At 37.2% G+C, this 11437-nt stretch overlaps 1 pseudogene; it reads right to left on the minus strand.

The window, feature by feature from the left end:
- Positions 1-1048: 1048 nt before the first annotated feature.
- Positions 1049-5752, minus strand: LOC121427817 (annotated as a pseudogene).
- Positions 5753-11437: the final 5685 nt, after the last annotated feature.

Here is an 11437-nt window from a genome sequence, read left to right on the forward strand (position 1 = left end):
TCAGGAAAAAAGCAAGATGAGGTCTGAATTAAAAAGCTGCAAAACGAGCAGAAATAGTCGTGATGGGTCAATACAGAACATGATTCTTTTGTCTGTGTCAATAGAGATGAAAATCCATTCAAACCAAGCCCCTGCTTCTGTAGTGATGGTACTGTGAGATACCATGGTTTGAGTCGTGGTTTCAAATACCCATGCATGTCTGTTTGTTTGTTATGTTTTTGCTTTTGCAGAGGTGTGTTTGATTCCTTGTTAATGTTGATGTTAAGGTGCATGAAAACAATTAAAAGAAACCGCTGAGAAACTTACTCATCACCAGTGAAAAAAAGAACAGTGACTTTCAATATTGTGTCATTTTGCAAATTTTGAATTTTGACCTTGCCCCCATATTTCAAGGCACTGCACCTCCATATGAACCATAATCATATTATGTAGGGTATCATTTTAAGGAGAATCAAATGTTCTATTTATTGCTATTAATTACACATTGATATTCATTAAAACCGAGGAGCGATTATCGATCAAAGTTAGATTTACAAATTTTTTGAGGAGTTTTAGATCAATACAATAATGAAGGGGTACTCAGACTGAGAGGGACAAACAAACACTGAAAACCTGATCAAAATTTGACAAGGAAATTTATAAGCATTGCGTTACCTTGGTAACACTCTTATAAAATTGGTTACTGCTTTGATTTGTAATATCATCATTGTTGAAACAAATTTTATACACAATGCATTGTGATGTCCTATAATGAAATAATAAAAGGGAAAGTTGGGACCACACAACATCAGCCCACTTATCACTGGTCATAGCTGTTTTCACAAAATATCGCTAAACTTACAAATTAATTAGTTGTTTTATCAGATTTTGATGAAATTTTCAGCGTTTTGCCATTTTATGCTATGGAGTATGTCACAATGTATATTCTGATTTTACTATTTTAAGCCAGGAGAACCCATTTTTAAAGGAATTTTACTGATAGTTCTATAGCATGCGTGACTAGTTTTTATACTCCTAAGAATGACACATGATGGATCCTACCATTGAAAAGAGATATCATGAAATTATGATAAACAATAGAATATGGAACCATGGAGGTAAATCAGGATAGCTCGGTGAATACATGTTACACAATATTGGGCTGTGATGCTATATGATGTGAGACAATCTGGATTACAGTGATACCTTGATGAAATATAACTTCTTGCAACAAGCAAAGGCGAGCATGTCTGGGGAGAGGGAAACCAAGTAACACCAACAATCTTACAATGTCATATCAAGTGCATTGAATTCAACTCTTTCCTTCAGGTTCAGACCATCAAGATCATATAGTCTGATCACGACACTATTATTCTTCTCATCAACACTCGCTACATACACCCTGTCCCGCTCATCCACGGCAGCATACAGGTAGACATCCTCTGGAGCTTGTAGAGACTCACCAGCATTCCCATCCCTGTCATAGACCGTCACCACGCTTGGATAGTCCCAACATGAACTCGTGACGATCAAACCCGTCCTGGTGATAGATGCCTGCCACGTCGTGTGCTTTGTTTGAACAGTGTGTTTAAGAGTGGATCCTTTAGGGTCATAGATATAGACTTGGTTTCCATGGTTAGTAATGATGATTTCATCTGATGGAGTTCTGTTAACTCTGAGAAAATATCGATTGTCTCTCACGTGGATTGTTGCTTTCCTAGAGCCAAGGGGAGAGTAGATGTGGCCTTCTGTAGAACCAACAGACACGCATAACGCCCCGTCCCGTTGAAAAATCAGATCATAACAATTCATGTCATTTAAGGCTAATATGTTACTATATCGCTGCTTTCCACCATTTGAATCAATGATATCAATACCTTGTGCATTCCACCCATACCCGATAGCGACAGTGCTATTGGAGTACCGTGCCATACCGCACATCCCTCCCCGTAGATCAACACACTGAATGACTTCCATCTTGGGATCTGATCCTGAGATGCTCCCGAGGTCAAGACGAGTATCATCTGCTGGTTTGAACCTCTTCTCCTGTGCTTTCTTCTTAATAGCTTCCGCAGAAGTGTGATCAGTAACCTCCTTCAGCATGGTATCCAGCTCCTCACAGAGCAAGATATGAGCAGATAGAGAGTCTGTCTCAAGATGACCCAGTCTGTCATTATCTACCAAAGTAATTGAACTACAAATACTCTTGATCCTCTGTCGATCTTTTGACTTCAAGACGTCGAGGTCGTCATCAAAACTATGCTGTACACTGTAAAAAATATTGGGCAAACTTTTAACCAGCACGAGGGTAGTTATGTATCCAACCAATTTTGGGCGGTATTTTACCCAATGCGGGAAGCATATTGTCCAGTAAGGTTAAAAAATAAGCAGAAATTACTTAAGAATGAGCAAAATTTCATCACACTGGATAAATAATAATGCCCAAAAGAAATGCCCAATGTTGGTTGGATACATAATTACCATCATGGAGCATTTTTACCCAATATTTTTAAGAGTGTAAGGCATGTATTGAGTCGGTGAGATTTCGAAGATTTTCTTCCAGCTCCTTGGCCTTGATGCTGTAGGCTTGCCTGACATCATCTAGTAGTGTCTGCACTGCAGTGTGTACCTCATGACGTTGTATTTCTATGTTCTGAATGTTCTTTTCCAGCTCTGCTTTCTTGTCAGCACATCGCTGGGCAAGGTCTGTCACCTACGTATAGAACGTGATAAAAACAGTGAGTTAGATCTGGAAATATTCCATGAAGTTGAATATAACAAATGCTAATAGTATAAAACAAAGATAAGTCATGCAGAATGTCACACGACAATCTGAATAAGCTTGAAGAGAGACAGCATATAATTACAAAATTGTTTGTCATTGAAACAATACCGATAATAATCATTAATGCTGTTCAACATAAAGAATGAATAACAAAATTAAATGCAACAACATTTTAGATGCTGATGATTGTATTACAAATTATTCTATATCATTGTCAATCTGTATTCAACACCATCTATATTTTTATTTTATAAATCAATATTGATTTATATATTCTTATTCATTTTGTCATTATTATAGCTATCATTATTCATGTCATCATTACTAGTAGTATCATCATTGATATTTCATTATTATTATTATCTTTATTTTTTATTTTTACTGTTGTTAATATCCTATATATCTTGATATTGTGATTATCATCATTATTGTCATCACAATCGTAATCATTATTAAAAGTGTTATGATCTTTGGTGTTTATTCTTTAATTTTTAATTCTTAAAATTTTAATTCTTTAATCATTTAATTTTCATCATGTTCTGCTCAATGATAACCCTCAGTATTTATAACCATGTTAAATCTACTTATTATACACACTTAAAATGTTGGGCAACATACTGTCCACTGTGTTGGGTAATGTTTGTAAAAAATAAATATATGCATGCTTATATATTCTGGGCAATTATTGTCCAATTGAGCAAAGTTATTACCCAATTATTAGTTTTTATTACCCACCTTGGAATATTTTAACCAACAGTAGTATGGATAGTATGTTGCCCAGTGATTTTGGTCTTTTTTGCCCAAAATGTTGCCTACATATTTGCACAAGCTGGTTAACCTCACATCAGTGGCGTAGCTAGGATTTTTTTCCTGGGGAGCACTGGGGGGGGTCCTTGCTTTTTCAGGGGGGGAGGGCACCGGCCATTTTTTTCCAAAGTGTGTATGTGTCACATGGGCGGATCCGACTTTCACCAATAGGGGACGCGTCCGGACGGGGCCCAAAATTATCTTCACCTATATTTTCCCTGATCAGTCACTTCATAATTTTATTCTTGAAAAACAGCATTAACATGAAATAATCTCATAAGCCTTATAAAAAGTGTGAGCGGGAAGCGAGAGCGATTTTTTAAAAACTTTTTTCATGTATTTTTCCTGAAAATGTAATATTCTGGGCAAAGTTATGTGTGATCCTAACAAGATTCGTATGTAACTAGAGGGTTACTGCGAACGCCAAGCACGAGTAGATATTTGTATTAACTGTTCAAGCATTATCGAAAAGGGACCCGGTTAAGGACTGCTTACAGTTACCCAAAAAGAAGGTATGTATTTCAATAATGCGAGCGCGAAGCGCGAGCAAATTTTCTTGACATTCTGACCTAAAAAATGGTTATTCTAAGCACTTTTTGTATAAATAAATGGGATCGGTATGTAACTATAAACAATTGATGCGAGCGCGAAGCGCGAGAGGAAGAAAATTGAGATTTTAGACCTAAAAGTTATATAGTTAATTGGGTATCATTAATAATGCGATCGTGAAGCGTGAGCTGACAATTATTGATATTCTGATGTGAAACTGGATAATTTAAGTAAATTTTGAATAAAGAACATGCATGCAGGCTATTGCGCATGTTTTAGATTTAGACCTAGAATCTGGGCATTCTGAATACATTTGTTTATGGAACATTATGGAATACACGATGACAATATTAACTTAGCAAATCAAACAATGTAACCACGCAGAGTGAGCTTAAAATGCTGATATGTAGACCATAAAACGGACATTTTACAGAGCACTTAAATTTGTAAATGAAAAAAAATAATGAAAGCTCGATGTCCGAGCTAAAATATGTTTTGTATATTGACGTCAAAACTTGCTCCATATCAGCCTATTGAGCAAGATATGAATCTCATTGAACAGGCAATTCTGGCGCGAAGCGCAAGCAAAACTTTTATAGAGTAACATGATAGATTTTTTTTGCAAGTTTTCCCCTCACATTAATTTATTCACTCGTCTTCCTCCTCTTATTTTCCTCTTCTTTTTTTTCTTCTTTTCCTTTTTTCTTCTTTCTCCCCCTTTTTTTTTGCTCTGCCAATTTTTTTTCGAGGGGCACCTGGGGGGGGGGCACGTGCCCCCCCCCCCCCGTAGCTACGCCACTGCCTCACATTACTTGTTTAAATAGTTCTTTTATATAAATCAAACAGCTAAGTCTGATTATTGATTCTCAATTAAAATCAAGCATTGTTGTTTCAAATTCTTAGCAACAACTGTAAGGTTTACATAGTATTAAACAGCGATGTATATACAGTAATTATAACCAGCGTTTATACTGTGATAATTATGAATAAATTTACCTTCCGTCGCAACTCCTGCTCAAAGTTAACCTGGTTCTTGATTTTGTGATATTGATGATCAACGAGTACGCACTTGTGACAGACATGGACCTTACAATCCTCACAAAACATATCTTTGTTCTCTTGTTTGTGGATGGAACACTTCTCGAATAAATGACCAATGCTGACCTTCCCTTCGATGACATCATCCATGGATACAACCTCATGACCTTCGAAGACGACTGTAAGATGTTGATGACAATGTAAGCACTCACTACACATGTAATAATTACATGTTCTGCAGAATGATACAGCGTCTCTCTGAGACTTGCAAGCGGTGCATTTCTGGCACATCTCAAGGACAGCATTCATCCCTCCACACTTGGCGTGGTAATCGTCTACGCGTCCGTTGATGGAGTCATTGAGGCGGAGATCATCGACACGGTTGGCGTACAACTTGGTTATCTCCCTGCAGAGAGGACAGACCATGTGATCAAGGTCCTGATGAGTTAGATCGTATTTCTTGAGGCATCGCCTACAAAATGTGTGTCCACATGAAGTCAGGATTGTCGCCTCGACAAATATATCAAGACATAATGGACATATCAGGTTCAGTGAAGAGCTCGAAACTTTGTCTGATTCACACTTCTCAGCCATCGCTAAATCAATTTACGAACATGAGATTTAAATTCCGTCAAATAACATACAAGTCAAGTCAATACTAACGTATTGAAACGCCAGGTTTGCATTACAACACAATGATCACTTCATGTTATTGCTAATGTGTAGTTCAATACAAATTCAAATCAACTACAAGAGTAAAAAAAAACACACCCGATTCGAACTTCCTGTAAATAGTACCGGGTATTCCCAGCTACCTTTGAACCTGACTAACTCATCAAAAGAAGAGGAAGCAACTTTAACTGAAGGGAAAAGGGTTTACTAGGATGTCTGAACATTGAATTGGTGATAAGCGTAAGAATTTTATTTTGTAAAACTTTTAGTTTTTCACTGTAAGTCTCAAAAGTAAAATTGTCCCATACAACATTACAGTAAGTCAGATAGGGAAGCACAAAGCTGATATGTATGTAAAGTTCCTAGAAAAGTCTCAGACAAAACACATCTTAATCTATATATAGCACCTACACCTCAAGAAACCTTTGTACACACTGACTTTATGGGGTTTCTAAGTCAAAGGTTCTTCGATAATTACTCCTAGAAATCGAACATGCTCACTACGAGCAACACTGTGGCCCCCAACATTAAGAACAGTTTCTGGAATAATTTTGCCTCTAGAACCAAAAATTAATACTTGGGAAGCACTTCTCATCTCATGGACAGAAGTAACTCCTCTCTGAATCCGTAGCCCTCTGGAGATGTTGTACCGTATTCCTTGCTCGTGTCCACCGCTGTACTCCCCATCTAATTGACAGCACGTTCGAATTTGTAATTGATGTAGATACCCCCACATCCAAACTTGTCACCGACCCAGACATGCCAGACGTATACCCAGACATCAGGTGTTTTTCATCGTGGATACCAAGACATCACTCAGTCCGACTCCGGTGTGATCAATGGCTCCGATGCAGTCAACTTTAATACGTAAATGTGATAACTGGTCTCCCCCCCCCCCCTTAGTGGAAGGGTCATATTTCCTTTCATCTTCTACTGACCCAACCCTTATTTCTGATCCTGCTGCTCCTGCGGGTCCCATCCACACTTCTTAAAAGGGTCCTGTCCAATGAGCTCTTGGTGGATATCATGTCACTGTTTGATGCATCTCCGACTAGGCCCAGCTCGGAGGGACGTCCCCCATGTGCCTTAATGACTTAAGAGGCTTCTTGTTATCATCTCTAGTTCGAAGAGGTCGACATCTTTCCAGGCCGCCCTTCAGACTCAGCTGGGTGGGACGTTTCCCATATGTGTCAAGAGAACTAGTGAGGGAATTGTTATCATCCTTACTTCGAAGAGGTCGACATCCCTTCTGGCCGCCCTTCAGGGTTGATGATTTTTTTGGTCAAATTATTCTATAAAGGTTGTGATCTATGAGCTAGCTCTTTTTGCCAGCTGAGGATGCTTAATGGTTGTTTATTTAATAACATGCCCCTTTTTATATTTTTGATGCCGAGTTTAAATTGGGTAACACTAGGGTGATAACAATAATTCCATTTTGGCAAGCCAGCTTATAGCGAGGTAGCGACGCAATAAAAGTAATTTTCTTTCAATACCAGTAGGTAGAATCCCTTTAATTAATGTTGCCGTTTTGAAGTATATTCGTGTTCGCAAAAATAGGTTAAAACCGGAAAAACCGTTTTGAAGAGAAAGGAGGTAGTGCCTTTTGTGTGTCTTGTTTTTCCTATAACAATTTTTTTTTACAGCGTTATTGTAATTTATCGGAAACAGGGGTGAGAGATCAAGGAATTATACTGAAAGTGGGGAAATTCATTTGCTTACTTTACCAGCATTGTGATAGTGCATGAATGTAAATGTTCTAAAATTTGCATATTCTTAGAGAACTTGAAGACATGAATGGGATACTGCATTACTCAATATGTGTACATGCATACATATTGTCGATATTCATTAATGTCTTTTGTTAAGGTACGGGTGGGGCCTCAAAACACCCATTTACATTTACACCGTGCTAACTGAGGCGCGGCTCTATAAAGCCGCGCCTCAGTTAGTGGTGGTCAAACTAGGGGGAGGGGACAAGTCCCCCACCCCCCAAAAAAAAAAAAAAAAAATTATAATGATAATAGATCAATTAAAAAAAATAAAATGTGGAATAAAATATGATAAAATGAAATAAATAGATAAATAAATAAATGAATAAACAATAAGGTTGGGGCACAATAGGACGTGCCCTCCAAATATTTGGAATTCTATTTCGGTTGATTTTTTTTGACAATCGTATGCGTGTAATAACTTTCCCTACACGTCAGACAATGCTTAAAGTGATCATCCCCCCTCCCTATCTCTCTCTCTGTATATACCTCCCCCTTCCTCTCTGATTGCCTCTCGGACTCTCTCTCTCTTTATATACCCCCTCCCTCTCTCTCTCTCCCTTTCTCTCACCCGATTTTCCCACTCTCTCTGTTTTATTTCCTTTTGTCTGTATTTATTTTTTTCTTTGTGTATTTTTCTGTCTTTTCATTCTGTTTTCTAGTCGTACTTTTTTTAATGCTTCTTAATATTTCTGTCTCTCTTTTTTCCGTTCTTTCTTTCCTTTTAAAGTTTTTCTGTGTTTGTTTGCGTTTTGTGTTGTTCTTTCTTTGAACATTTTTCTAGCTTTGTTTATTTTTTAATACCTTAGTAATAGTGGCTCCCCTTCCTTGTACACAATTCCTTCTCAAAAGTTGGTGAACCCACCACAAAATGCAGTTCTTCATGCTGAGTGTTAAATGTAGAATGTACAGCGAGTCATCAACAAACTTTACTGAATTTGATAGTTTATCGAATCAATTCATTAATAGATATCTAAAAAAAAAATGGCAGGACTTGAACATTCTAAATACATAATCATGTTTATTTTTTGATAGGATTCACTGACTTTAGAGCTCCACTGTAACACTGTCAAGATAAATGTCAAAGATTCTCATTAACATGGTCAAGAGATGAATAGAATCACTACTAAACTGTTGCTATAGTAGGCCCTATCAGTATCCGAGTAATTATGATTTATTGTCAATTATCTTAAAACGATTCCATGATGAAAAAAAAGACTTAAATCACCAAGAACCTATTACGCACATAGTGTACCAAAAGTAATGCCACCGTTTAAGAAGATAGAATAGCGCCATCATACACAGTTTTGAAACCAGTCTTACTTTCTTAATAATCATTTCGAAAAACCGATATTATTGTTTTGATGTTTCTTTCCGACTCTTCTTTTCAATTTTATTTTTTTTATTTCTTACTTCTTTTCTTTGATTCTTTCTCCCTTTCGTTAACCCCCCCCCCTCCTCTCTCTCTCCCCCACATTCTTTTTCTTTCCTTTCTCCCCTAGGTGTTTTTAATTTCTAAATCAAAGTGTCTACCTAGATTTTTTTCCTTAACTTCAATATTTATTCAAGTTTGATGATTTGTTTCATAAAAGGTTATTTTATGAAAATCCATAATTTATTGTTCGAAATAGACATGCAATGAAATACTCCGAAAATTTGCTTTGCCCAATTGATCGTGGGCCCCGCAGCCGCTGTGCAGCGCCAGATCGACGAGGCTCTATTTAATCGTTGAACGCCAAACACGGAAGCAGCAACCCCCATCTTTTAACGTCTTTTGGTCTGACGCGGTTTGAACCCCCGACCACCCGGTTGTGAGACGGACGCTCTACCAACTGAGCCAACACACCGGTCGCATGTCAGTTGAGATAAATTTGCTGTTTTTAATATACATGTAAATAGATCAATGAAAACATTATAATCTTATTTTATTTTCATTATGATCATCGCGTCCCAAAGCAATTTATATCTCAATTATCCTTCTTCACATCTATCTCTCACCACCATACGTATTAACGATGGTTATTCCGTTATAACTTATCATCACTGTCATCTTTACCACCATCTTCATCACCACCATGCCACCACTATCTTCATCATCATCATCATCGTCGTCATCCTCAACACTACCACCACCACCATCTTCAAAACTACTGTCATCATCATCGCTACCATCTTCACCACCACTATTATTATCATTATCACCATTAATACCATCACAACACTACCTTCATAATGATAGTAAGAATAATCATCGTCATCACAACCACCATCCCTATCCTCATCACCACCACCACTACCGCCGCCACCATTGTCATTATCATAGTCATCATCACCACCACCCCCATCACCACCACGGCTACCATCATTTGAATAATCTTCATCACCACCACCACCACCATCATCATCATCTTATCATCGTAATCTTTACGAACATCATCATCACTATCATCGTTGTCATCATCAACGTAATCATTATCACCATCACCACCATCATCATCTATCATCACCATCATTACCATCATCACCACCACCATCACCATCATCATCATTACCATCACAATCACCATCATCATTACCATCAATATTACCACAATTATCATCGTCATCATCATTACCATCATTACCCCATCATCATCGCCATCATCATCATCGCCACCACCACCATCACCACCATCATCATCATATCGTCTATCGTAATCATTACCATCACATTCGTCGCCATGACGCTTATATCACATACCCGGGTGCCGGAAGCCGTCATTAGCAAATTTAACACAAAACGTATTATAAATTATGTATACAAAATAAATTATTTAACAAGTTAAAGTACTGCCGGGTTTTATGAAAATAACCAACAAAAACAAAATCCAAATAATATTAGGTAGCAATGACATGGATATTAGCAAATTATGTGTTATATGTTATATGTACGTGGAGAGACTTAGGATGCTTGAAAGTAAAATATGATATTATACTTATGTATTTGTATATATGGCGTATTAATGTTTAGGTATATTATGTACGTGTATGTATATTATATGCATTTATATATCTCGCATCTAACATTTCATCCAATGGAATTTTTCTTCTGTTTTTTTTTCTTTGTATTTTTTGTTGTTGAATACCTCGTTGTTACTATGCTATGTTTATGTTGTATTATTTTTTTTCGTATGTTTCTTTGTTTTTTATGATGATCCTTTATAATTGTCAGGATTTTTTATCAATAAACTTTTGAATTGTATTCGAGATGCCACCCTTCCTCAACTTTTTTTTTGTTTCTTTACTAGAAACTCTCAGAATTCATGTTTGTGTCTCGGTGATTATCTATTAAAACTATTCTACCAGAATCTGGTAGTGTTAACTTTATATACATGTATAAGAGGGAGGAGGTTTACCGAAATTAGTGATAAAATAAATCATCTGCATATTCCCCTCTCTTCTCGGTCCCTCTCTCTCAGTAACTACCCCCCCCCCCCCCCGTTAGTAATAGTGGTTCCCGTTGCTTGTAATCTGTTCCTTCTCAAAAGTTATTGAACCCCACCAAACATTGCACTTCTTCATGCTGAGTGTTGAATATAGACAACAACACTACAATACGCAGCGAGCCCAGAGAAACAAACTTTATTGAATTTGAAAGTTTATCAAATCAATTCATTATTAGATATCTAAAAAAAAGTTGGCAGGACTTGAACATTCTAAATACATAATCATGTTTATTTTTGGTAGGATTCACTGGCTTTGGAGCTCCACTGTAACACTGTCAAGATGAAGGACAAAGATTCTCATTAACATGGTCAAGAGATGAATAGAATCACTACTAAACTGTTGCTATAGTAGG

Source organism: Lytechinus variegatus, chromosome 14, assembly GCF_018143015.1.
Source record: "Lytechinus variegatus isolate NC3 chromosome 14, Lvar_3.0, whole genome shotgun sequence".
Lineage (NCBI taxonomy): Eukaryota > Metazoa > Echinodermata > Echinoidea > Temnopleuroida > Toxopneustidae > Lytechinus > Lytechinus variegatus.